The sequence below is a fragment of the Haemaphysalis longicornis genome, unplaced genomic scaffold, assembly GCF_048455015.1.
Source record: "Haemaphysalis longicornis isolate Haplotype H1 unplaced genomic scaffold, Haemaphysalis longicornis Haplotype H1 scaffold_47, whole genome shotgun sequence".
Classification (NCBI taxonomy): Eukaryota; Metazoa; Arthropoda; class Arachnida; order Ixodida; family Ixodidae; genus Haemaphysalis; species Haemaphysalis longicornis.
Genome location: NW_027526379.1, coordinates 1,821,152 through 1,848,766, shown reverse-complemented (window position 1 = coordinate 1,848,766; position 27,615 = coordinate 1,821,152). Strand labels below are relative to the sequence as shown.

Sequence of the window (27,615 nt, the reverse complement as noted above, 5' to 3'; positions counted from 1 at the left end):
CAAGCCGAAGCCACTTGCCTGTTGTGTACGAGTTTCAAAGCGCAAGCCAGCATCGATTTCTTGTAGATAACGAAACCTGCTGCTTTCTCCTCGGCATCTTTTTGCGTCATAAACGAAAGGTAAGATATTTTTTAAGGGCTGGTATCAAGAGGGACGGGTAATTATATACCTGTCCGTGTACTGCAAACGCCGTGCGCTCTCCGTATGTTGGACATAACTGGCTAGGCACATTCTGAATGACAATGTAACTAAAGCACTCAAGGAATCATTTGGTATTCGCAAACATGGGCTAAATTTAAATACGTTGTTCTAGAGCCCCCAAATACACTTTCCTTGAGGCTGTCAGCGGTACGTTCACGTAGCCGCGTCGACGACCGCGTCGACGACCGCGTTCGCATTGAAGTCGGCGCTAGCTACGACGTGATGTGCGCAGTGGCTACGCTTTTACATTCACTCAAGGTTACCAGAAAGGTTGTAGCGCTTTTTAGAGTGTAAGCTCTTTAAGGGCGTGCGTTATAAATTGGTGTTGAGGTAAACTGTAGTCACGGGGTGACGAAACGTGGAAGAAGCCGTACGATGCGTTCATTCCTGCTAGTATGCTACGACTGTGTTCTCTACTGTGCGGCTCAATCCTGCGAACGCGGCGAAGTAATCGCATTTTGCCGACGTGTGCTTGAAGGGCGTAGTAATATATTTACCGTTCTTGCTGTAAACGCTTGTATACATACGAATCCGCTGATAGACGACGCCAAAGCCCGTCGGTGAGGACGCTTCCTTGACATTCAGCGAGGACATTCAGTGGCCATTGAACAACTTTGCGCGATGCAGCTTCGTATGCAGGGTTTTTAAATGCGGGATGGATGTTCGTTCTGCAGTACACAGTGACAGTAGTGTTGAAATGTTCCCCACTGGCTCTGCCGAAGTGGGGTAGCTGGTATTAGACCATATTGAAATATAGGAGGAATTAGCATGACTAATCAGGCTTTGGTTGCACGAAGTTACCTCCCTTCACAAGTTGCCAGCCACATCTTGTCTATGTATCATGTACAGTGAAATCTCGTTGATACGTTTTTCAGGGGAACCGGGAAATAAAAAGCATTATGTGAAAATCGTATTATCCAAAGAGTTTGTTAAAAAAACGAGAAAAATCTGCATTCTCCGACAGGAACTCCATTTTATTGAGCAACAGTGGAGTAGCTGGTAAATTTGTGCTGCACTTTCTTTTCGAAGTCTGGGAGAAAATTCTCCCGAAATGTAAAAATAAAAAAAAAAGCTGCTGGTATTTTTCACTTGGGCGGATGCTGTTCTGTATGCCACTTCACGTTGTGCCTTGAATTGGTGAAGCCAGCCACCAGACGCTTTGGAGTCCTCAATGCCCCAGGAGAGCGCAGTGTTGTCAACGTTTTCGCGTAGTACTGACCTATCGGCGTTCATCCTGCCGCTCTAACTTCCTCCCACCATGTGAGCAGGATGTCTTCCATTTGGTCATGCTTCGCACCTTGTGCTTGTTTCGCATCAGGGCCGGAAACTTGCAGATTCTTTTGAAGTTCCTCTTGCTGACCGGCAATAGTGTTGAGCGTTGACACTGGCACACCGAGCTTCTGTGCCAAATCCACGCATTTCCTCTTCGGGTTTTCTTCCAATTTCTGTACAATTTCCACTTTTTCTTTTTATACTGAGTGCCTTCCGTTTCCTCGACATTGCCACAAGCCTGGCAGCACACCCCGCACAGCAACAAGGCAGCCTAAGGAGAACAAGACTAGTCAGATAGAACAAGAACAAAAATAGCCTCATAAGCAACACCACCGAACACAGGAACAGCGCAGAAAGAGAACAAAGAACGGAGCGGGAAACACAGAGCATGGCGAGAAGTTGGGGAGGGAAGTCGTCGACTGCCAAGAGCATTGGAACCTTCTTCTTCGATTATGATAAAAGTGAGAAACTCTATGATTATGATATGTTTCACTAGACGGCACAGTGCCTCGCCTCACATATCATCCTCATTGAACAGAGCGCCCATGCCCGGCAGCAGTGTTTTCGTCGCAGAACCGGCGCTGCCATGCAGGTTGTTGACATGGGGTTTGAGCTAGTATACCGAAGAATAAATGTAAGGTTTCTAAAAATGGTCAAGGTTCACTTTCGTGGTCGTGCCATCCAATTTTTAGCAAAAATGTGATCGTATCAAATGCACGAAAATGCATTATTTCTAAGGGATTTTGGCTTGGCATGAAAAGAAAAACGTATTATGCAGAATTGTATCAATGAGATCCCACTGTATAAGGCCTTCCTTCATACTAGTTAAGTTTACATAATCCCTCTAGAAGCACTACGTCCCATCTTTTTCTCTGACCGACACGACTGGAGACACCCACAGACTGGAAGATGGTTCGACTGTATCCTTACTGAGCATTTTTTTTTTTTGCCTTTTGGATGACGAGTCGTTCAGCAAGTGATACGCAGTAGGGCCAACTGTACACTAGTGAAGCATCGTTGGTGTTGATATGATGGGTGACTGCAGAAGTTTGGGTTGGTGGATGGCTGTCTAAGTCGACGATGTCCTTGCAGGAATCCAGAAGACGAGGGAGATCGGCGGTATGATCCGGTGGGAGGTCTGAAGCAGCCACTGCCTTGATTGATGGTGCTTGATGGGACGCCTGCACTGCAGGAGGTAAATCTGCAGGAGTGCTAGCATTCATGCCAGAATAGGCACAGCATTGCAAGCGAAATCTCCTTGGGAAGGACTTGAGGTGTGAAACTGAAGTTGAAAAACTGAAAGGGAAGCAGGTTTGGTTCTCTACCACAGTAATGATGATGTGTGGCAGAGTGACGTTTCACAGAAGCAGCGCGTCTGTAATAGGGAAGACCATATAATAACTAGCAAAAGAAAAGCGAACACTGACCAAGAATAAAAATATATTGACGTTTCGGAACCACATACGGGTTCCTTGTTCACTACGTTAGACAAGCTGTCGTCGTCAATTATATAGGCAGCACATGACGTAGAGAGCATGCGTAGACGGGAGGCAAAGTCCCATCCATCCGGTTCATTGTGGCTGGCGTTGATCGCATAAAAAGTGACTCTAGCAGACGCCGAGATGATGTGTTGTTTTCCTTAGCTAAAATTGCGGTGTTCTCCCAGTCAATCTTGTGGGAATGTTTGTGCGCGTGCTCTGCAATGGCATTCATCATGTCATTATGATTTCTTACATCACGTTGGTGCTCTTTCAAATGCGCGTGTCGCATGGGCAATGCGCATGTCGCATTTTGAAAAGACGCGCGACAATGCTTTGCTTATTCCTGGGATGTAGGGGATGGCTGCGCGTGCTCGTAATGTCCTGTTGTTGGCCATTCTTGGCTGTAGTATCTTATTCTTGGTTTGGCAAATAAGTCGCTTAGGGTAGCCATTGGCGATTAGTTCGCGGCGGATCGTTCCTAATTCACGTTTCAGTGCACTGTCTTCTGAGCAGATGCATACGGTGAGCTTTATCAAGGACGACACAACGGATGTCTTGTGGCCGAGAGGGTGGCAAGATTCAAAACTGCGGTAACGACCCGTGTGTGTGGGCTTCCTGTACACTGAGAAGGAGAGAGCGCCCGCATCGCGGTGAACAAGAACATCCAAAAAGGGAAGCATGTTGTCTTGCTCGAACTCCACGGTGAACTGTATATGCACATTCTGGGCGTTGAGGCTGTCCAGAAGACATGGGACATCTTGCTTTTTTAAAATACAAAAACAGTCGTCGACATAGCGGCAAAAAAACCTCGGTGCCGGTGTGAAGGTTGCCACTACCTTCCCCTCTAAAGCCTCCATAACTAGATTGGCCGTAGTAACTGATATTGATGCACCCATTGCCGTGCCATGGGTCTGCTGATAGAGGCTTCCCCCGTAAGAAAAATAGGTGTTGCTCAGACCAAACATAAGCAACTCACCGAGCTCGGGGACGTCAAAGGGAGTGCGATCGGGAAAACTAATGTCCGCGTTTACTTCTTTGCACGTGGCTACTGCCAGATCCACTGGGACACTAGTGAAAAGAGACTTGACGTCGAACGAAACCATGACGTCGTCTTCAGTTAGAGTTACGTCCTTCAGCTTCGAAACAAAAGAGGACGAGTTTCCGACGTGCGTGGGCGTCTTACCGGCTAGAGGGCTCAACATTTGGTGAAGGTAGCCTGATAGTCGGTAGAGCGGTGACCTCGAGAAGTCGACGATAGGCCGAAGAGGAACGCCAGGCTTGTGGATTCTAGGCAGACCGTAAATTGCCGGGGCTGAACCGTTCATGCACAGTAACCTGTAGTAGAGGCCGTTGTGGTGCGGAGGGACTAGCTTGAAAAGCCTGGTTAGCAGTTCTTGAAGCTTGGACTGTAACCTGCTAGTTGGGTCACGGGCTAGAGGAGCGTATGTCTGCTGGTCTTCGAGAAGGGCCAACATCTTCCTGTGGTAGTCAGTGCTATCTAGCAAGACCATGGCATTGCCTTTGTCAGCAGGAAGGATTGCGATACTGCTGTTATTCCGCAGGCTCCTGATGGCTTGCCTCTTCGCTACCGATAAATGCAGTCTTGCATAATGTCTTCGCAAACCAGAGAGCACACCAACAGCATGGGTGTGCGCTTCTTGCCGTACTTCAGAGGGAAGCTGGCCAACCGCGCGTTCGACCGCACAAATCAACTTTCCTGGCTCCGGGGGTGCTTCCGTGTTAAAATTCAAACCAAGGGACAAAACCTTGGCCTCCTCTTAGTTCGGTGTGTACGGAGATAGGTTGATGACCTCTTGGGTGCATTGTGGCACGTCCGGCTGGAGTGCTTGCAGTTTCCTCTCTTGCAACGTTCTATGACGGCCTTCTCCCATGCTAGCGGTGAAGTTTGCGTGCAGCTGCACATCTGGGAAGTCCTCAGGAATAAGATACTCAAGTTGCCGGCGTGCAAAGAAGGTTTGCTTCTCCAAAGCTCGTAGCTTCTCGCGGCACTCAAGGATACGTGCTTGTAGTAGCTTCCGCTCGGCTTGTCGAACAATCTGGTGAGAAATAACTGAGAAACAGGTGGGCTTGATCACAGGGGCATGTATGTTACAGCATTTGACAGCACATGGACATAATCTGTGGAACGACAACGGTGCTTTTGAGCATTTTTGGCAGAAGGAAATTCAAAAGAGAGAAGTCCCGCAGAACAGTCAATGAGAGCGGTTCGAGAAAAAATCGACGCCGAGGATAATGTCATGGGGGCATTTTTCAAGGACGGTGAAGAGAGCATCACTATCGTGGTCGGCAATCCATATTCAGGCGGTACGCATTCCGGCAATTGAAGGTGTGCTCTCATTGGCAACTGGAACAAATGTTTGCATGGGTGGCGTCAGAACTTTGCGGAGATGCCAGCGGAGGGTTAAGCTGATTACAGAGATGTGAGCATTTGTGTCAGTGAGAGCCTGGGCTGCAACACCATCAACAGTAACGTCTAGTAAATTGGGCTTAGACTCCTTGGTTAATAGAAGATCTGTCGTCCAGGTCACAGATGCAGTATTACCTCCTTGAGCTGCATTGATTAGTCTTGTGGTGAGGTGAAGGCTTAGCGTGGCAATGTCGAAAGCTGTAGCGGGCCACATGCCCACCGTGACAGCAGTGGAAGCATATTGGCTTATTTTCAGGAGTACTCCACTCTTCGGAATTTTGTGTCTGAAAATGGCGTGGGGCATATTGGTGGGGACCAGTTAAGACACGAGGAACAGTGAAAGCGTTTTTCGGGTGAGCTACAGAGCAAATACGTGGAATGGTGTGGCTTGCGAGCTCTTGCTGTATATCGCATGGATTAGGGAGATGGAAGGGAACGTTGATTCACGGGTCGGGGCTAGTAGGGCAGCCGTAGCCGTAGCCTCCAGCTCACGGCGTACTATTTTCATTAAGTCGTCGAACAAAGAAGGGCACATTCCAGTGGAGTGGTATACTCGTAATAGGATGTGGGACCCGTGTTAGGCAGTCGAGTGAACTGTGGGGCAATACAGTGAGCTTTCGCTTGTTTCTTTCTTATTTATTTGGTACCCACAGCGCCTGTTGGCATTACAGTGGGGGGAATAACAAAAAGAAATGCATCAACTAGTTACGTTGATAACCAAAGAAACATTTTCCAGAGGCTGCGAGGCCCTTTTCAAGATGTTTAAACGGTCTGCACTCTGTAATGATGCCGTCTGTGGTGGTGCAGTCCTTATAAACAAGCAGGTTGAAAGCGCCATCAGCAATTCCTTTCTGCGCATGGCCTACTTTGCCAGTTTCTGACGTGTCGGCATCTATCTTGTGACACAGAGCAACACCATCCTGAATATAGGCGACGGATGACTCCATCGAGGTTTTGGCATGGGAAGAAAGTTCCTTCGCGGCTAGTTGGTGGCCAACAAGCTTTCCGAACAGCTCACGTAATGTCAATTTGCAGGTTTCCCAGCTTGTCAGGTCTGCTTCGTGTGTCTCAAACCAACAATAGTCTGGCTGGGCCCTTGAGGTAAAATATTACGTTGGCCAGCCCCAAGGTTGCATCCCATCTGTTATGAGCGCTCGCACTCTCGTAGGTGCTTATCCAGTCATCAACGTCAGTGCCGCAGAAGGTGCTGCGGTCGCAGGGATGGGAGACGACCATAAGTGGCACGGTCGGCCAGAGGGCTCCATCGAGTGCCAAAATTTCTGTGCCGACCTGGTGTCCACTGTGCAGCTCCGTGTTTGATGTAGCAGATGTTGCAATGCAAGAGGACCAGCATAGGGCACGCTGCGCAAGCCTCATCTTCACAGCACACAAATGAGGTTACTGTGCGGGCAGTAATCCAGGCTGGTGCTCTGCTTTCAGCATTGACGCTGGAAACCTTTTCTACTCCCTTCCGCATGAACAAGTTTTGGTCTCTGTGAAAGAATGTATCACCGTGTACAACGGCGAGGTTAAGTTTATGCAAAGTTGCAGGATTTCCGTGGAATCCTTTTTGGAGCTTCCGCGTTTCTACTTAGCATCAACTATTGTAGGATGGTGTGACAGTGTCTTTCTGCAGAGATCTGGAATCTGTAGACGTTCTAAAGTTCCTCACCTTGTTAGTGACATTTTCTTGGCTCATGTTGACCGTGTATTGGAACGTGACTTGGAGGGTTCGGCAATTAAAATTTTCATGTATGTTGACCATTACCGAGTACTTTGTGGAAACTATGACCCTCCAAGAAGAATGGTAGACATTTTAAAAGCATTCAAACGTCACGCATTTAGGCTGACCTTTATGTCCAAGGCGCTAAACGAAAGAACAATCCAGTTTTTGGACCTGTTGTTAAAATTCAATCATGTATGTTGGCTCTATAGCTCACGATCGAAGAAGCCTTTACTGAACTCTTCATCAGCACGTTCTAGGATTGCAAAATATGGGATTGGTGTCAACTGCCTCAGGTCAGCCATCTTGTTTTGTTTTCAGTCTTGTTTTCACCTAATTGAGTCTAGCTTTGGTGAACAGTTAGTTGGACCCAAAAATGCTGGCTACGGTGCTGGAGTCATTGGGTTGGCCTGTCTTCAGTTGTTGGATTTGGTGAAGAAAACTTGTCTCCTGCTTGTGATGTTGTGAAGGAAAAGATAGTTGTAATCTCGTACTTGCACGATGTATCTCACCGCTTGAAAGAAGTGGGAAGCAGATATAACATCAATGTGGTGTTTCCAGCCAAAATTAAGTTAAACTGCAGCTGTCCCGCCATCGAAAAGAATATTAGTAATAAGGGCCGAGCAAACAGCTGTGGTGTGAAACATGAGAAACAGTTTGTTCCTTGTAGATTAAACGTGGTTTATTGCATTCCTTTCAATTGTGGTCGCTTTGATGTTGGCCAGTTCACTGAGTGCCTTCTGGCCCTCTTCCCATCCATTGCAAAGATTGTGGTTGTACGCTTTTCCTTCATGATACAACGGTACTGTTCTCGCACGATGAACAAAAGGTGAGGGAAGTATAGTGGAAGTACATAAAATTCGAAAAATGTCTGACTCGTGTGTTAGCGCTCGTCTTTAGCACTTTTAGATGCAGAATTGGCGTATCTTGAAGAGAGCAGTACTTGAGAGCGTTTGTCTGTACAGTTGCTTATAGTGGGTTCATGTGTCATGTTTTTCTTTGTTTTATACCTTCGATGGCTTTATATTTGTCTCTTCAATAAAAATTCGGTTTTGGTTCAGTGGTTGTCCGGTGTTATCCTCCTTTTTGTCCTGTTATTTGTGTGCTGCGAAGATGAATCTACACCAACTAGCCCGGTTGTTTACAAACAAGTCCACAGCATTGGCTCAATGGTAAAGCGGTGAAAGAGTCGTGAACTGATCAACTTTGGTAACGTCATTTTTCGCTCGCGAGTCATTTAATTTGCATTCGTTCTCGTCGTCCAATGAGGATTACTGCACGACAACACCTACACGGCACGTTCAAAGCATCAAACAGATGGGTATTTCAGATACATGGCTCCTAACTTATGGTAATATAAAGGCGAAGCAGCAAGTACAAGGCGTGCAAGGCAGCAGCCTGACTTCTTCTGGCCATCGTTGTTGGTCTAAAGGAGCAACTAAGTATGCTTGTGCATGAAGGATATGCTATCCAGGCATTGACGATTTACAAAGTGACACTGTGTTTATTCAAAGAGGGCGTTCTTTAGCGAGTGTTGTTATAAGGTCTTTCCCACTTCTCTTGTTTTTAATAAAGTGCTGTTTTGCCGCTTTGTGCTGAAATCAGTTTTCAACTCTTGAGGATTTGTGCCTAGTCAAGTAATGGCTCCAACTTGTGCCTGAGCAGCAGCCGCAGTTCCTAAAGCATTGTGCAGCTGAGCCCAAGGTCTTTTTTCTTTTTTTAGTGAAGGCAAAAAGAAAAAAATCGAAAACGCCCGTGTGTGGAGATTTCAGTGCGAGTTAAGATACCCAAATGTCAGGATTAACGTGAATCGAACCTAGCACTGTCACGCTTCATAGCCCAAGAGTGGCCTCGGCACCTACAACCCCCGAAATAGAATCTTTGTTTTTGCAGCAGTGGTGCGATGAGCGGGGCTCAGCCTAGTGCCCCCTCATATAATTCCTGACTGATAAACCGACCCAGTTGTCCTGTATGGCCATTGCGTGACAGCTGTCCTGTCAGATACACTGTAAGCGCCTGCTTAGCTATTAGGAAAGGCAGTGCAGTTTGTTAATGAGATCAGAGATCAAAGCAGTCTAGCTCAGAACTTTAATCCTACTAGTGTAAGCCATTATTTGTCCTTGTACAAATTCTCAAAAAAGTCAAAAATACCGTTTGGTGTGAAGGGACTAAAGCAGGTTTTAGACACAAGACTGCATCAGCAAAGGATCTCTGGTGTCACATAGAAAAAAAAATTCAGAATAAGCAGCTAGAATAGTTCAAAAGCAGGCTAAACTAACTTTTGTGTACATATTAATGTAGCTATATATGGGACAAAATACACCATCAATTGTGATTTTAGATTCACTTGACGTTTGCGGTGTGGTTGTAAAAGGAAGCGTTTATTTGTTTCTTTTGGTGTTGCAGGTGCTGACTGAGAAATTGTGGAAAGTTTTGAGCCAAGATGTTCCTGGCCTAAACCGTGATGGGCACGTAAAATGTTGCATGTATATTTGAGGTTATAAAGCATTTAATAAAGAATTTTCGAGCTTTGGGACTTGGTTTCTGCTGTTTCATATGCCCGTACATCATGTAAGCTATATTCAAATCTGTAGTTTTATTAAAAAATTGTTTTCAGCAGACAGATTTACTATTCACTACGTCACTTTTTCATGATCAGTTCATTAGCATGTGTTGCGGGTGTTTTTTTTTTTTTTTAGCAATTGATGCAGAACTAGCACACATACTAGGTAAATATTTATAAGGCTTAATGTTATGTTTCAGTTTTTCAGTCAATTTGAGAACCCGTATTTGCTGTAAACTTAAGTGCTTTTGTGATCACACGCCTTGAAGCATGCTCCAGCGTAAGAATACTGGATACCAAAGCCCCTTGTAGCTTGTTTTGGTCAGTGTGTGTGGGCAAACGTAAGTCATCAGTGGAGGCTTCATAGTCCAACTCGCAAATAAATGTGGGTGCTAGCACCATTGGGGCTTGCAAGCAAAAAAGAAAAACCCGTGAATACACGATCGCGAAGAGGCGGCGGTGCAAAGGTAGTCCTGCGTGTCTAAATCTAAGAGGCGGAGATCAGAGCAGGAGTATTTGACAGTTTTAATTCCGTCTGGGCAAACTTCAGTGCCAACTGCCGTTTCGTCTGGGCGGAGCGCTAGATACGATAAAGAAAAAACCAAAACAAGCAACCCGGTTGTTTGTACCATCGCATAAATAGCAGGGCACAAAGTGCAACCATCATGACAAGGTTGAAAGCAATCGTCAGAAAATATGAGTACCCACATGTTCAAGGTGGGCGACAAGTGATTATACTTATCGCGTATTCCCAGCGTGACTTAGGCCCAACTTTATGGGGCAATAGGCTAAATTTCTATTTGTCACACTCCAGGAATTCATTCATAATAAAGGTTGACTTTCACAGCGGCGGCCGATCACAGGGTGAACTGTGGATGCACGCTTGCGTAGCAACCGTTCACGCGACAATTTTCGAACGCTACACTGCGATTGCAAAACAGCACGGATGACAAAGTATTTAGGTAATATTACCTAGAACACTGTTGCAGCGTAAAACTTAATCAAACGACCCGGTTGAAGCACTTCGAAATGCACAGCGGCGGTCATCACAAGGGGACGCGAATTCCAACACAGGCACAGTTGAAGCACTTTTAACTTCGTTAAAATATCCAGATCTAGGAGTGTGGTTGAATCACAGCGCAGCCGTCCCAGAAAACGAAATCCAACGCGCAATTGAAACACTTGCCGGTTCGCGCAAGCGAAAAGGGTGCACGCTTCGGTATTCACTGCCGGCCGGCCGCCGGGCCAAGAGTGGGGAGTGTGTGCGCCGGCAGAACAGCCCCGCAACCCTTCGCCTTTCCCTCTCGCACTCCTCCTTTTCTCCCTTTCGTGGGTGATGCATCGCCGAAACCGGAATACGCTGCGCCGCAGCCGCCGACGCGGGCGGCACCAGCGGCGCCGCTGACCGAAGCGCCCCCACCGCGCGTCGGCCGCCGTCGGAAGCGTGGCGGCGAGGCTCCTTCACTCGCGACTGGCGGCTTTCCCGCAGCAATCCGGATAACAAAGATGGCGGTCGGTCGCGCAACTCTTAGCTCCCTGCGGGAGCTATATACAGGAATTCTAAGCTAACCCACCCCCTGCCTCCGAGTTGACGGGACTCGCCGCGACGGCTCTCTGACCAACCTCGTCCGCTTATACGTGGGGGTGTCGAGTCCAAAAAACCTGTTTATTTCGACTCAACGCGCCCTCGTCGGGTCAATGTAAACGGGGCTTGAGTCACCGCGGCAGGTAATTACTTGTTAACATGTTCCATTGTCGCTTTTCACGGTGGTAGCTATAGTCATCGTCGGACAGCACCCCCTCTGCTCGCACGCAAATACCAAGATGTCAACGATCACATCGCAAGAATCCCGGATGATCACGACAGCGGTGTCCCAGTCAACACGCTTCGGAATACTGCCCGGAACATCCGCTTCTGAACTGATGCAGTGAACAACGACGGAACTTAGCGTTGAAGACTTCTACACAACGAGACAGGGAGGCAATACTGCAATATATAGCACAAATAGTACAACAGTACCAAGCGGGTCCAATAAACATTTTTTATTTCGTGCACAACCTGTTCACTGCGTCATTTTAACTGCGTGCCATTTCTGAGTGACTTTTATTACAAATTTGCATGCAATTATCATTTTAATATAATTGCAAGGTATGACGGCATATTCACCTAACTTCCTACGTCAAAAACCTGAAAGAACACTCGCTCACCTACATTATTTTTAAATGGGCGACGTATATCAGGCGGAAACATCGCTTTAACGTTCCAAAACAAGCTCGTAATGCGAGTTTTTCGTGTGACGCATATTCCGGTGATACGAGAATTCCTCGTACTAAATGCCCAGTGACGAGTTGGCATTCCTGACCAGTTTACCTGTTACGAGTTGGCCTATGACGAGTGGACTTGTGACGAGTGGGCCTAGACCCCAGGGAAGGATAAGGCGTCGACAACCCCCCAGACAGACAGTTTCCGGGCCCTTTCCTCCCCTCCCCTCCACACACTTTTCGAACGTTCTTTTGCGCGATTTTATTCCTTTACTCTTCGGTTCGTGAAGGAGGCTTATAAGATGCATATTGCCGCGAACCATGTATGGGCTTGCTTATTTATTGTTTGTTTTTACTGCCGGGCTACGCCCGGCTGTGTTATCTGCGTTCCAAGCAAAGCGCGTTTTCCATTCTTTATTTTTATGCCGCACGGGCTATCACATTCAGATAAGCAAACTGTTTCGCCCTAACGTCGCTAACCCAGAATAGTCGTCTGTGATCTACAATGTTCTGGATGTGAATCGACGGTTCCAGAAACACTCGCGCCGAAAGATAAAAAGCCTGCAGAGCGGACGTCTCGGCATTCGATTCTGCGACGCTCGCCGACGCAAGTCACTTTGTTGACCGCTGCTTCGCCACCTCTGTATTTTGAGTGAGTTGTTAGGGGAGCACAAGTTCGCTCCAATAAACTTGTTTCTCCTTCAAGACAACTGCATCGTCCTTGGCTTCGTGACAATATATTTTTATTTTGTAAGATCATTTTTGTGAGCGTTTTCTTTTTTCTTTTTTTCTTATTTTTCGTTGTTCAAAATTCCGTTCCGTCAATCATCCCCATTCGCGCTCTTACAAGGATTGAATGTGTTACTTTCGCCAATTCTATATTGTACGTTGTGCGAATGCAGGGCGTTTCACGATCCTGGCTGGAGGAAAGTGGGACACTCGGGAAAGAATGCAACGCATTAAAAAATAAATTTGCTGATCTTGGTCGCGATCCCTCTGAACAATAGGCTAAGCATTGTTCCAAGTCTTCATGACGTTTTAATTAGACAGGAGTGATGTCCTTTGGTGTAGATGCATATGTTGTTCTATGGAGCGTGTCATTAATGACCGGGATCATGGTTTGGCTGTTCAGTACCCAGCATATGTGCGAGACGGTAATTTTATAAGAACACGGCAACTCAAGAAAATCCGCTGAGTTAAAAACAAATTTTCGCATTTTTTGTCTGAAGCGGAAAACATTACTGCATTCCTGGAAACAAACAAAAATATGCTGTTGCACGTACTCCAGCGTGGTGTAACGTCAATATGGTTTTCTTCTCGGTGGATTAGTTTCAGATTGGCCTATGGCCTTTCCTCGTCCGCAAGCAGGTCACCTGCAGACACACTACCTCGACGCGGGCTGACATAGCTCACTTGGTCGCAATCGTGCACTCGCGACGCGGGTTTAGCTCCTGGAGCAAGCACAATATGTTCATGCATTCTTTGCCCCCGCATAAGTGGGTGTAAATGTAAAAGAATGCGTACTGCCGCCGCTTCTGTGAGAGAGCGCAGCGCCGGATCCTGCCGTTAAAGGTCAAAAGGGCAATGAAGGGAAACCTGCATCTGGATAGTGTTACACATTAAAAACAAATTAAGCGACTTCCTGAACTACAGATTGTCTGGTCACCTGGCCACAAAACCCTCAAAGGAAACTAGTCGGCACACACCGCCACCCGCGCGCATACCCACCGGGCCGTTTCCCAAGAGGGTGACAAACTACTAGATGACGACATCCTCAAGCCTACGCCCCTGAGAAAATACGCCGATATACTCGCCCACTACCGGCGCGGGCGCCAACAATACCCAGCACCCCACCCACACCTATCCAGAACCGAAGGTACAATACTCCGGCGAGTACAAACAAACTCTTATTTCCACAATACCCTACTCCATGCCCTCTACCCCGCATCTTGCAAATACTGCCCCCACCCTGGCACCCTATACCATCTGGTATGGGGGTGTCAACAAACCCCGTCCCTTACTCCCAATCTCCAACCTACTTACGAGCAGTGGGTGGCACAGCTGACCAGCTCCGACCTCTCCTCCCAGCGTATATACCCTGTAGAGAGGGCCCGGGTGGCCAGCGAAGGCTAGGGTATCCCGGACTACAGGAAACCCCCCACCAGGCGGGTGCCCAAATAGCAGCACCTAAGGCTCGAAAAATAAAGTTTATTCCTCCTCCTCCTGGACGCATATACTTTTTTGAAATACTTGAAGCAAGCAGCACACATTTTTAGAAGCAGTGCGACAACATCGCGGTCGTGGATCCAGTGCGAATCAGCACTCAACGGGTGTGGTTTGCGTAAATCATGATGTAAACGAAAACGTGTTTTTGATCAGTTACCTCTGCTTACGATTTTCGTTTGTACGCAAACGAATTGCGATGTTCCCAAGGGGATGAGTTTGGCATTGATTGAGCGCATCTATGCACCAGTGCGTCGAATTTATAACATAGTAAACTCCCTGTATGACAGGTCACGTACGATTAGGCCGCTTGCCGCTCCTTCGTTATGGATAGGACGTGTTGCTCTCTCTTAACTGACTGAGGAATCGGCGTACGCATGAGTTTGCTTCTGCGATTCAATTCCGTTTTTGTAGTTCGTTTTATTGGCCAGAAAAATACGGAAATTCTGGAGGGAATCCCACGCTAAAACAAGGCATGTGCATAGGGCACATGGTAGTGATATTGCGAATCGCAATAAAGGTTTTAAAAACCCACCCGAAGAACAAGGAACCCGAAATATTTCAATTACACAATTTGCAGCAAACTAGACACAGATACGAAATTGTACAATTAAGGGGGACAAATAAGTACAAGCTGACCAGGAATTGACGTCAAATTCTTTAAAAGGAATTGCACAAACTCTAGCCATTCGCACCGAACAAAATAAACGCATATACATCAGTTGATACTCAGTGTATTTTTTATATTGTCACGAAGACAAGGACGATGCAGTGGTGTTGAATGAGAAACACGTTTATTGGAGCGAACTTGTGCTCCCCTAACAACTCAAAAGAATACAGAGGCGGCGAAGCAGCGGTCAACAAAGTGACTTGCACAGGCGAGTGTCGTCGAATCGAATGCCCCGGCGTCTGCACTGCAGGCTTTTTATCTTTTGGCGCGCGTGGTTCTCGAAACGTCGATTCGCATCGAGAACATAGTAGATCCAAGAAGATTATTCTGGGCTGTTCACGTTAGATCGGAATGCTCTCCCTATCACAACAGATAACACATGCGGCACAGAAAGAAAGAATGGAACACGCGCTTCCCTTGGCGCAGAGATAACACAGACCGGCGCAGCCGGGCGGTAAAAGCAAACCACAAATAAACAAACCCAATGTATGGTTCGCGGCATTACCCCCCCCTCTAAGAGTGCATCGACCCGATGCTAACATAAGCGACAGTCCGAACAAATGAAAATAAAAGTTCGTCATCGTCCGTAGAAAGGTTTTAAGCGAACCACGTGGACGACTTCAGGCCGCGTGCGTCGTCGTGATGTGCCGGAGTCACCATCGGGGATCACTTCGTAGGTAAGTTGGCCAACACGTCGTAGAATCTGGTAGGGTCCGAAATACCGTCGCAGGAGCTTCTCACTGAGTCCGCGTCGTCGGATGGGAGTCCAAACCCACACACGATCCCCTGGTTGGTACTCGGCGTCTCGGCGTCGGAGGTTGTAGCGGCCCGCATCCACCAGCTGCTGGTCCGTTATACGAACTCGAGCGAGCTGGCGGGCCTCCTCCGCACGTTGAAGATATCCGTGGACGTCGGCGTTGAGGTCGTCGTCTTCTACGTGCGGAAGCATGGCGTCGAGCATCGTAGTCGGCCTTCTACCGTAGACAAGCTCGAACGGCGTCAGCTGTGTCGTCTCCTGGATAGCCGTGTTGTACGCAAACGTGACATACGGGAGCACTTCGTCCCAAGTCTTATGTTCAACGTCAACGTACATTGACAGCATATCTGCGATTGTCTTGTTCAGACGTTCTGTTAGTCCGTTCGTTTGGGGGTGGTACGCCGTCGTTCTTCGGTGATCCGTGTTGCTGTAGCGTAATACTCCTTGCATCAGCTCCGCAGTAAATGCCGTTCCGCGGTCTGTGATTAGGACTTCCGGGGCTCCATGTCGCAGCACAACTTGGCTTATAAAGAACTTCGCCACTTCTTGTGCAGTCCCCCTCGGAAGAGCGGCGGTCTCTGCGTAGCGCGTCATGTAGTCTGTCGCTACGACAATCCACTTGTTCTGTGATCGTGACGTAGGGAACGGGCCTAAAAGGTCCATTCCAATCTGTTGAAATGGTCTCAATGGGACGGCGATCGGTTGCAGAAGTCCGGCGGGTCTTGTCGGCGGCGTTTTTCGTCGCTGGCAGTCACGGCAGCTCCGGACGTAGTGGGTGACGTCAGAGGTAAGGCCGGGCCAGTAGTACCTCGCCTTGATTTTTCCAATAGTGCGGGCTGTGCCCAGATGTCCGGAAGACGGGTCGTCGTGGCACGCTTCCAAAATTTCGTCACGAAGGTCCGCGGGGATGACGAGAAGGTAATTCGCTCTTGTTCCGGGGCTGAAATTCTTCTTCACAAGGACGGAGTTTCTCAGGCTGAATGCTGGTAAACTGCGTTTGAAGGTCCTAGGAACGGCAACGTTGCATCCCTCGAGGTACTCGATTATGACGCGTAAGTCGGGGTCGGCACGCTGCTGGGCGGCTAGGTCGCTCTCCGTCACGATCCCGAAGAACGCGCTGTCTTCATCAGAGTCTTGTGGTGGTGGGTCGACGGGGGCGCGGGACAGGCAGTCGGCGTCGGAGTGTTTCCTGCCGGATTTATAAACGACTGTAACGTCGAACTCCTGCAGGCGCAAGCTCCACCGCCCAAGACGGCCAGAGGGGTCCTTCAAATTGGCGAGCCAACACAGCGCATGGTGGTCTGTTACAACCTTGAATGGCCTTCCATACACGTATGGGCGAAATTTTGAAATCGCCCATATAATAGCCAGGCACTCTTTCTCAGAGGCAGAATAGTTTTTCTCCTCCTTCGACAGACCACGGCTAGCATAGGCGATTACCCTTTCGCAGCCGCTTTGCTTTTGGACAAGGACGGCACCCAAGCCTATATCACTGGCGTCCGTATGCATTTCCGTTTCGGCATTTCCGTCGAAATGAGCGAGCACGGGCGGGCTTTGCAGGCGTTTTTGCAGCTCGCCGAATGCTTTTTCTTGGTCGTTTTCCCAGCTGAAAGGGGTGCTATCTTTCGTCAAGCGCGTGAGTGGCTCTGCAATGCGTGCGAAGTTTGCGACGAAGCGCCGGTAGTATGCGCACAGCCCGAGAAATCTCCGCACGCCCTTCTTGTCTTTTGGCCTTGGGAAGTTCGCAATGGCTGAAGTTTTTGCCGGGTCAGGTAGGACTCCCGCGGCGTTGACGACGTGGCCCAAGAACTTGAGTTCCCCGTATGCGAAACAGCACTTTTCAGGCTTCAGCGTCAACCCCGACGTACGAATGGCCTCGAGTACAGACTCCAACCTTGCAAGGTGTTCGTCGAAAGTCCGGGCGAATACCACTACGTCGTCGAGGTATACGAGGCAGGTGTGCCACTTAAGGCCAGCTATCACAGTGTCCATGACTCTTTGAAACGTCGCTGGTGCTGTGCACAGCCCAAACGGCATCACCTTGAACTCGTATAGGCCGTCTGGGGTTATAAATGCAGTCTTCTCTCGGTCTCTCTCGTCCACTTCAATTTGCCAGTAGCCGGTCTTCAGGTCCATCGATGAGAAGTACTTCGCGTGGCAGAGGTGGTCGAGGGCGTCGTCGATTCGGGGGAGGGGGTACACGTCCTTTTTCGTGATTTTGTTCAGTCGCCGGTAGTCAACGCAAAACCTTAATGTGCCGTCTTTTTTCTTTACGAGTACGACGGGCGCAGCCCAGGGGCTTTTCGATGGCTGTATAATGTCATCGCTCAGCATGTCGTCGACTTGAGTCCGGATGGCTTCCCGTTCGTGTGAAGAGACGCGGTACGGTGACTGTCGGGTAGGTCGGGCTCCATCTTCGGTTATTATTCGGTGCTTCGCTAGAGGGGTCTGACGTAGTTTTGCGCTCGACGAAAAACATTCGCTATAGCGACGCAGCAAAGCCAATAATTTTTTCCGTTGTTCTTGCGGTAGCGCCGGATTCACGTCGAATGGCTGCGGGAGCTTGAATGTTTCTACGGGTTTGCGTTCAAAGTCGGCGACTGCGATCACATCACTTGCTTCTTGCGTTTCTTCGAGGAACGCAATTGCAGCTCCCTTGTTTAAATGCTGGTACTCTTCGGTGAAATTAGTGACCAAAACGTGAGATTGGCGTTGCTTAAAGTGCGCAATGCCTCTTGCGACGGAGACACCGCGGTCGAGAAGCAACCTTCGATCACTCTCTACGATAGCGTCGATGTCAGAAGCAGCATCCTCACAGTAGACGGCGATCATCAAGCTTGCGCGGGGTGGCAGGGTGATGTGATCGTCGGCGATCCTGACAGCAGCACGGTGATCGGGGTTCGGCTGCGGCGTCGTGGAATGATTGGAGGAAAATGTTATCGACTTGGTCTGCAGATCAATTATTGCGCCGTTGTCCGTCAAAAAGTCCATTCCGAGAATCACGTCGCGGGAGCAGTTAGGCAGAACGACGAACGCCGCGGGGTACGTTGTGCCGTCTATGGTGACGCGCGATGTGCACGTTCCACTTGGCGTCACGAGGTGGCCTCCTGCTGTGCGTATGTGCGGACCGTCCCATCTGGTCATAACTTTCTTCAGTTTAGACGCAAATGGTCCGCTCATTACCGAATAGTCAGCTCCCGTGTCTACGAGGGCGACTACGTCAAAGCCGTCGATGGACACCTTGACGTCAGATGCAGTCGTCCTCGAGTTGCGGGTTCGTCGGGGCGTCGTATCTCTGCTTGTACGTGTTGATGCTCGGGCACTGTGCATCGTCGTTGTCGTCGTCTTCTCAACGGACGTCTTGGTCAGGTCGGGTACGCGTCGCGCCGTGTAGCTGTCGTCGTGTTCAGGAGTCTCGCTAGGGCTAGGTCGGGTCGTCGGGATGAGGGCATGTCGTGAATGATGGTCTTCAGCGAGTCGCTGCGTCGTTGGAGGGTTTTCGTTTTTCCGCCGTTGTGCAACTTTACCTCCCGAAGTTGCTGCTTTTAGTTTCCCCCGCGTGGGCTGGGGGACCTTCCACGTGAGAAGTCAGCAGTGCTGCGGCGGTTTGGTGACTGAGACGGGTAGGGCGACGGTGAACGGTTGAAGCGGGCTGGTCCTCGGTTGGTGTTGGAGAGGTATTCTTCGATCTCAGCAGGGCGCTGGCCGTATCGGGGGCGTGGGGCGTCGACGGAGAACCCTCGCAAACCGAGCCTCTTGTAGGGACAGCGACGGTAGATGTGGTCGGCCTCTCCGCAGTGGTAGCACAGCGGGCGATTATCGGGCGTTCGCCACAAATCGGTCTTCCTTGGCGTCTGGTATTGGTCTACAGGGCGTCGGACGGGCGGCGTTGGACGGCGGTATGGCTCAGCCTCTTGACGACGGGTTGGAGCAGGGCGGAGTTGACGAACAGCCGAGGAGTAGGTCATGGCTTGTGGTTCGCGGGGTGCTTCCGACGGCGTAGAAGTTCCCAGTGCGTTTTGGACTTCTTCTCGGATTACGTCGGTCAGGGAAGCCACTTGAGGTTGCGGCGTCGTTGGAAAAAGCTTCCGAAGCTCCTCCCTGACCACTGCTCGGATGGTCTCTCGCAATGTATCGGAGCTTCCATTTGCAGCACCGATGGTCTCCGAGAACAGCGCGTTGACAGGGCGGTCGTACTGCCTCGTTCGAATTTCTAGCGTCTTCTCCATCGCGGCCGCCTCAGACGCGAATTCGGCCACTGTCTTCGGAGGGTTACGGACTAGACAAGCAAAAAGCTCTTGCTTCACTCCTCGCATTAGAAACCTGAGCTTCTTTTCCTCGGTCATTTCAGGGTCCGCACGACGAAAAAGTCGCTTCATCTCTTCAACGAAAATCACGACTCCTTCGTTGGGGTGCTGCGTTCGAGTTTCAAGCAAAAGCGCAGCTCGCTCTTTTCTCACCACGGTAGTGAAGGTCTTAAGGAACTCCCTCTTGAATTGAGTCCAGTCGGTCAAAGAGCTCTCATGGTTCTCGAACCAAGTTCGAGCAGCATCTTCTAAGTAAAAGAAGACATGCCGGAAAGTTTCTTCGTCGTCCCACCTGTTGAAGATGCGGACGCGCTCCAACTTCTCCAACCATTCTTCTGGGTCTTCTGCGGGGGCTCCTCGGAACGATGGCGGTTCTCGGGGCTGCTGCAGGATGATTGGCGACGTTGTTTCTTGCACCATGGTGTTGGTTGCAGCGTTCCTTCTCTTGGGCCCTTCTGGCAGAAGACCGAACTCGGGCGGTAAATCTTGCAGGCGGGGGCTGGCTCTTGTTGGACTGGCTTGGCGGCTTTTCGAGGTTGTAGTGGGCATGAAGGGTGCGTACCCCGCACCTCCACCAGATGTCACGAAGACAAGGACGATGCAGTGGTGTTGAATGAGAAACACGTTTATTGGAGCGAACTTGTGCTCCCCTAACAACTCAAAAGAATACAGAGGCGGCGAAGCAGCGGTCAACAAAGTGACTTGCACAGGCGAGTGTCGTCGAATCGAATGCCCCGGCGTCTGCACTGCAGGCTTTTTATCTTTTGGCGCGCGTGGTTCTCGAAACGTCGATTCGCATCGAGAACATAGTAGATCCAAGAAGATTATTCTGGGCTGTTCACGTTAGATCGGAATGCTCTCCCTATCACAACAGATAACACATGCGGCACAGAAAGAAAGAATGGAACACGCGCTTCCCTTGGCGCAGAGATAACACAGACCGGCGCAGCCGGGCGGTAAAAGCAAACCACAAATAAACAAACCCAATGTATGGTTCGCGGCAATATACTAATTGTTGGTCTTTGTTGGCCCCCTTTCATCAACAGAGTTATAAAGTACGAGAGCATATTGCCAGATGTGAAGGCTGCAATTTATTACATGCTTAAATCAGGCTGCTTAAATTAAATGCTTAAATAAAGGCTTAAAGGGACACTGAAGTGATATGTAAACATTGCGGGATTACTTGCGCAAATTGTAGTCCGGAGTCCCCAGGCCATGTTACGACCACTCTGGGCCCGTTTACGCGATTTTATTTAGCAGAAAAATTAATTCGAAAATGTTGTCCTCCTCTCTTTACGCTCGCCCATTTTCTGCGGCGTTTTCGTGTGACGTCGCGAGGAGCAGAGCTCGCAATTGGCTGCGCTACTGCACGGCTCCCCGGCCTTCAGACAGAGTCAGTCGGCCCAGCGTTTCGTCCGCCGGCCGCCGACGGGTCGTCGCAATTCGTTCGCTCAGTTGAAACGAAGCCAGGACACGTTTGTGAATGGAAGAATCTGCCTTTCTTTACTTGGTTAGTTTGTACACTGTATCTAGCTCCAAGTCAAGGTCGCTTCACACAAGCGCTGCACAAGCGCACATGCGACGCTTCGCTGACTGGTACGCCAGTACGAAAATATAAGGCCTCTTGAAGATGGGAGAAGAGTCAGCGAAGTCAATATAGGTACTAAGGAAATAAAATCAAATGATATTTTTACCGTACAGCGTAAAACTAGGGCGCGGGAAGCACTTTTTTGCGCTGGGCGAAAAAGCACAGCGGTCAGCAGCACGACTACGCATCTGCGAACGCTTTCCCGTCTACGAAATGCAATTGCCAGACGTGAGCTATTGTGGAAACTCGGGCGACGCTTACTGCACGAGCTCAATACAACAAATAGTCACCTGAGCTGCTTGAAATGCCAAAACTAAATAAAAGCGTAAATTGATTGTACAATATATACCCTATATTACCAATGCCAGCGAGCCCGCTCTGTGGCCGAGTGGTCTGGGGCGCTAGGTATGTCACCGCAAGTATTTCAAAAGTCACGAGTTCGAATCCCCGCGGGTACAGGCGTTTTCTTTTTAAGTTACCTTTTTCGTTTTACGCCGGTGTTTTCTATATTGAGTTCACCTTTTTTTGGGCCGCAACGTTCTTGGCTCCACGAACTAGTTCACAAAACGCGCGCAGGCTGGCACTGGCGCGCTTGCGAGTTGTCGTTGGCGTGCTGTTGCCATAAGCACCGACTGCTTGCTGGCAGTGGGCACAGGCCAGAAGGAACAGACCCTTGGCCTGGTGCGAACACGTTTTTTAAAATACAGGCATGAGGGAGGCAAGCTCCCAATATGGGGGAAAAGCGCATGACATTTGGGCGTCTGCGGGTACGCGGAGGGCGTTCATGCACCGCGTAGGTCTCGGCTAGTGAATGCTACGATTCCAAGCCGTCCTGGGAGGCTAATCTTTACGCATTTTTACAGCTGACAACATGGCAGAAGTGCGGTACGATGATTACTGAGTTATTGAGAATGCCCATCCAACAACGCCACCGGTTGTGTTTTACAGAACCGAAACCGAAACCGAAATTTGTTTGTCTGCTCACCTTGGGTATCGTCCAATCACGGTGCCCGCTCCTCCCAACGTCACAGCTTTAGTTGGTGCGGCCGCCGCAAACCGCGCATGGTAGTTTTTCTTCTTTCGCGCTTTGTAAAATAATTACCGATTTGTCAACCGGATAAACGATGAAAAGTGTGCTAATTTGAGCCAGTCTACGCAGTGCAAGCAAAAACGAGAGCTTGACAAATTCACTTTAGTGTCCCTTTAAATAGCTATATGGTGTTCAGAAAAGATAGGGTTGGCTGCACACACTCTTCGGGCGGGATAGCCATAATAGCCAGGAAATCCCTAGCATGCCAACCTGTCACTCTGAACACCATCCTTGAGGCTGTAGCAATACGCACAATATTTTTTATAGGTTGATAACTGTATGCTCTATTTACATTTGTCCTGATTTTGTGCTTTCTAGCTCTGACTTCGAGGCGCTGGTCGAGCAGCTTCCCGAACCATATATTCTAACAGGCGACCTTAATGCGCACAACTCTCTTTGGGGGTCATCACGCACGGATTCCCGAGGTCGCCTGATATAGAAATTCCTTACATCTTCCGGAGCATGCCTCTTCAACAATAATAAGCCCACATACGTTAAAATAGGACACAACACACACTCATATCTTGACTTGGCTGTTGTCTCCGCAGTTCTTTTGCCTTTTCTCGTGTGGGGTGTAGGCACTGACCCATATGGCAGTGACCACTTCCCCACCTCACTAACATATATATGTAAAGGCCCATGCAGTCCATCTTCCCACAACAGGTTCAACGAAGCAAGAGCTAACTGGAATACACTTACAGAGACATCCAAACTACACCACACATCCATAGGACACCTACACGTTGAAGAAACTACCCAACTCCTCACGGCGCACATCCTCGACGCCGCCGAAAAGTCCATTCCCCACGCCTCTGGTAACCCGCGCAACCAGCGGAGGCCGTGGTGGAATGAGGACTGTAGGCGGGCGCGATAGGCCCAGAACAAGGCGTGGGATATCCTCCGTCGGTACCCCACGTCGAGTAACCTCCTCTTGTTGAAACGGGCCAAGGCGTTCGGAAAACGTGTGCGCCATGAGGCAAAACGAGAGAGTTGGCACACCTTCTTGACATCCATAAACTCTTACACAGACACACACAAAGTCTGGACACGAATACGAAAACTAAAAGGACAACAGACACACAGCCTGCCCCTGGTTAGTACAACAGGGGACACACTGGAAGACCAGGCTAACACACTTGCACAACACTTCGAACACGTGTCCAGTTCAGCACACTACACAAACACTTTCATGAAACACAAAACATCTGCGGAAAAGTCCCTGCGTGATTGCAACAAGTCGCACACTTCGTACAATTCTTCTTTTTCAATTCATGAGCTGACGGCAGCCCTGACAACATGTAAGCCTTCAGCTCCAGGTGCAGACAAAATCACATACACTATGATACAACATCTACACTCAGACACCCTTGGAACACTTCTACATCTATTCAATAACATATGGCTTTTGGGGCACATTCCTCGCTCTTGGAGGGAGGCCATAGTAGTCGCTTTCCTGAAGGAAGGAAAGGACCCTTCCTCTCCCGCCAGCTGTCGGCCCATCGCCCTTACAAGCTGCCTGTGCAAGCTCCTCGAGAAGATGATAAACAGGAGACTTGTGTACTTTCTTGAGTACAACGGTCTTCTCGAGGGCTGCCAGGCAGGCTTCAGGGCGGGGCGATCTACAAATGACCAACTTGTCGCCCTTGAATCATACATCAAGGACGCTTTCATTCACAAACAGTTTTGCGCAACGGTGTTTTTTGACCTTGAGAAGGCCTATGACACCGCCTGGGGTTACGGGATCCTCAGTGACCTGAAGTCTTTCGGTGTTTCGGGCCATATGCTCAACACCCTTGCTAGTTATTTGTCCGAAAGAATATTTCGCGTGAGAGTTGGTAGCGCACTCTCAAGAGTTCATGTGCAAGAAAACGGCGTTCCGCAAGGTGGAGTTCTTAGCTGCACTCTGTTCCTAGTTAAGATGAACTCCCTTGGAGAGGCATTGCCACCTACAATTTCTTATTCAATGTATGTAGACGACGTCCAGGTATCTTTCAAATCATGCAATATGTCCATATATGAGCGTCAAGTACAGCTCGGTGTCAAAAAACTTGCCGGCTGGGCAGACAAGAACGGTTTTAAACTTAACCCAGAAAAAAGCACCTGTGTTGTCTTCTCCAGGAAGCGTGGGAGCCATCCGGACCCAGACATTACCCTTAATGGCGTATCGATTCCTTTGAGGAAGGAACACAAGTTTTTAGGTGTGGTGTTGGATGAAAAGCTTACATTCATCCCTCACGTTAAACAATTGAAACATAAATGTCTAAAGGCTCTCAGCATTCCTAAAATCTTGTCCCACCAGTCCTATGGAACAGACAAGCAATTCCTGTTACGTATTTTCACAAGCCTAGTGGGGTCTAGATTGGACTATGGGAGTGTTGTGTATGGGTCAGCCACGAAAACAGCACTTAAAATGCTTGACCCAGTGCTTCACTTGGGGCTTCGCCTCTCTTGTGGCGCATTCCGTACGAGCCCTGTACAGAGTCTTTACGCAGAGTGTGACAAATGGTGCTTATCACACCAGCGAACCTATGTTGACTTGTTATATGCCTCTAAAATTTCATCAATGGACAACCATCCTTTCAAACCGGTTTTTAATGATACATCCACATCAAAGCTCTTTTTAAACCGCACATCTATTCCTGTTCCCTTCCCTCACAGAATGAGGGACGAAGTCACTATTCATGAGGTCTCCTTTGTAGACACATTCAGGTCATCTCACATTGATCTTGTCGCACCATGGCATCTTCGTCCTGTTGCATGTGACTTGTCTTTCTTAAAAAACAATAAGAACAGGATACCAAGAAGTGGGATTTCGCAGCATTTCATGTATGTGCAGAGTTTTTCAGCGATGCATCGAAAACGTTCACTGCAGTGTCTTGTGCTGCGCATGGTCCCAATTTTGAAGCATATAGAACAATGAATGTGAAGACAAGTATTTTTACGGCCGAAGCATATGGCATTTTCCTCGTTGTAAGTCACATAGTTGAACATCATATTCGTAAATCCATCATCAATACAGATTCGCTGAGTGTCGTCCGTACATTGTCATCCGGAGAGTCCTCGAAAAACCATGTAGTTAACCTTGTCTTGAAATCAATTGTGCTGGCATATTCTTCAAACCTTGAGGTGACTGTGAGTTGGGTGCCAGGCCACTCTGGCATCGGCGGAAATGAACTGGCGGATGAAATGGCCGCCAATGCTGCACTCCGAAACACAGTAGACATAACAACACTACCTTACACAGACCTCAAGCCACACATAAGACAGCAGCTCCGTAAAACTTGGCAAGCAGACTGGAACGAACAGACAGACAACAAACTACACGGAATAAAACCACTTGGGACAATACACTACTGACTAACACAACAGGCTTATTGAAGTTACCTTAGCTAGATTTCTGATAGGCCATACACATTTAACGCACTCACACCTGCTTACGGGATCTCCAGGACCCCTGTGTAGCAGGTGTGGGGAGAGCCTATCCGTAGTCCACATACTCATACAACGCAAGGCACTTGACACAACACGACACAAACACTTAAGAGAACTCTACAGACAACATATTCCCCTACACCCATCGTTGTTTCAGGGTGACGATGCCATGGTTTCTGTGGAACGCGTGTTTAAGTATTTGTCAGACATTAAGTTTTTAAACCTCATTTCCTATCATGCATAATCAAATCTGGCCCTATACAGCAGCCATCACCATTCTCTTTCGCTGATTTTACAATGTCCAGTTTGCACGTTTTTATACCTACCTTTTTGTGGTAATCACTTTTCTTCATTAAATAACTTCTTCTCTGGCGCTCTTTGCCCTTGTTGGCATTGCGCCATTAAACGCCAACTATCATCATCAATATTGGTTGATCATGATCGTGACCATGATTGGCCTAACTCTGCGCAGCGCATGTAGCCTGTCGCTCGGAGCCCACCTTTGTGGAACCGTTGCTTGCACCACAAATGCTTTACGCGATCAGATGTAACTGTTTTGTAATAGTAGTACTATAGATTCCGTGACAACGCAAAAGGATTAGAAGCTTTTCCTTTGACGGCGTTGTGAACAGGTTGAGCTGTTTTCCAAATGAAGCGTTCACGTATCTCGAGCTGCGTTTCCACATTGGGCTGCCCGCTTATCCTGCTATCGACCATCAGTGTGCGATGGCGAAAGTTATCCTTTCATATCGTTTAACAGTGCAATGCGTTCGCCTGAAAAAAAGTAAACAAAACGCTGTGATTTTAAAGCTTAGATTAGATGAAAAGAGGATTCTTTAATTCCAATCGGCTATAATGACCAACCAATATATGGTATTTTAAATTGACTACAAGGAACCAGAAGTTATTGTAATGTTGTATTGTATCGGCGCTCGTGAAACATCCCCAGGTGGTCAAAAATAATCCGGAGCCCTCCACTACGGCACGCCTCATCACCTATGAAGCGTCGGCGCGTTAAACCCCATAATCAATCAATTAATCAACCAACTAATCAATCAATGCTGTATTGTAAAGCATAAAGTTACTTTTAACATTTCAGGGGGTTCCGTTCCCTGTCGCAGCTTTGCGTGTGATAAATGGATTTTGCTCCGTCTGCTTGCCGTCCAAGTGCACCCAACAAACCCTAGAGTTGGTTGTTGGTACAAAGTCATTGCGCTTTATCAACGGCGTCCACCGATATCTCAACTCCGTGTCCGTTGGGAAGCGATGTAGCAAAAACATATCGCAACCGCACTGCATTTTCTCCAGACAGGGTCGTGCAGATGCATGCCTTCGGCGACTTTTTCTCACTTTCTCTTGTTTTTCGATAACCCACCACCACACATTGCTGACAAAGCGACGTTTGCGCCTTGAACGGCATCGCAGCATTAGCTAAAACCGTTGAAAGTTCTGCAAAAACCAAGCGCACGGTGCAACACACTCCTGAACTACGCAGCGGAGCACACTGTGCCGAGCGATATGTTAGCAGCCCAGCCCGCACAGGCAACGCTGGTCCGCCGGAACCGGAATGGGCGCGGGCCGCCGAGAGAACTGGTTTGCGAGTATTATGTGCTATGTG

The 27,615-nt window shown here is 48.7% G+C and overlaps 1 long non-coding RNA gene across 1 annotated transcript; it reads left to right on the top strand.

Annotated features, from left to right (window-relative positions):
- Positions 1 to 9,638, top strand: LOC144137709 (uncharacterized). The gene is made up of 3 exons (XR_013315714.1): positions 1 to 119; positions 2,566 to 2,668; positions 9,512 to 9,638. It is a non-coding gene; the product is annotated as an uncharacterized LOC144137709 (long non-coding RNA).
- Positions 9,639 to 27,615: the final 17,977 nt, after the last annotated feature.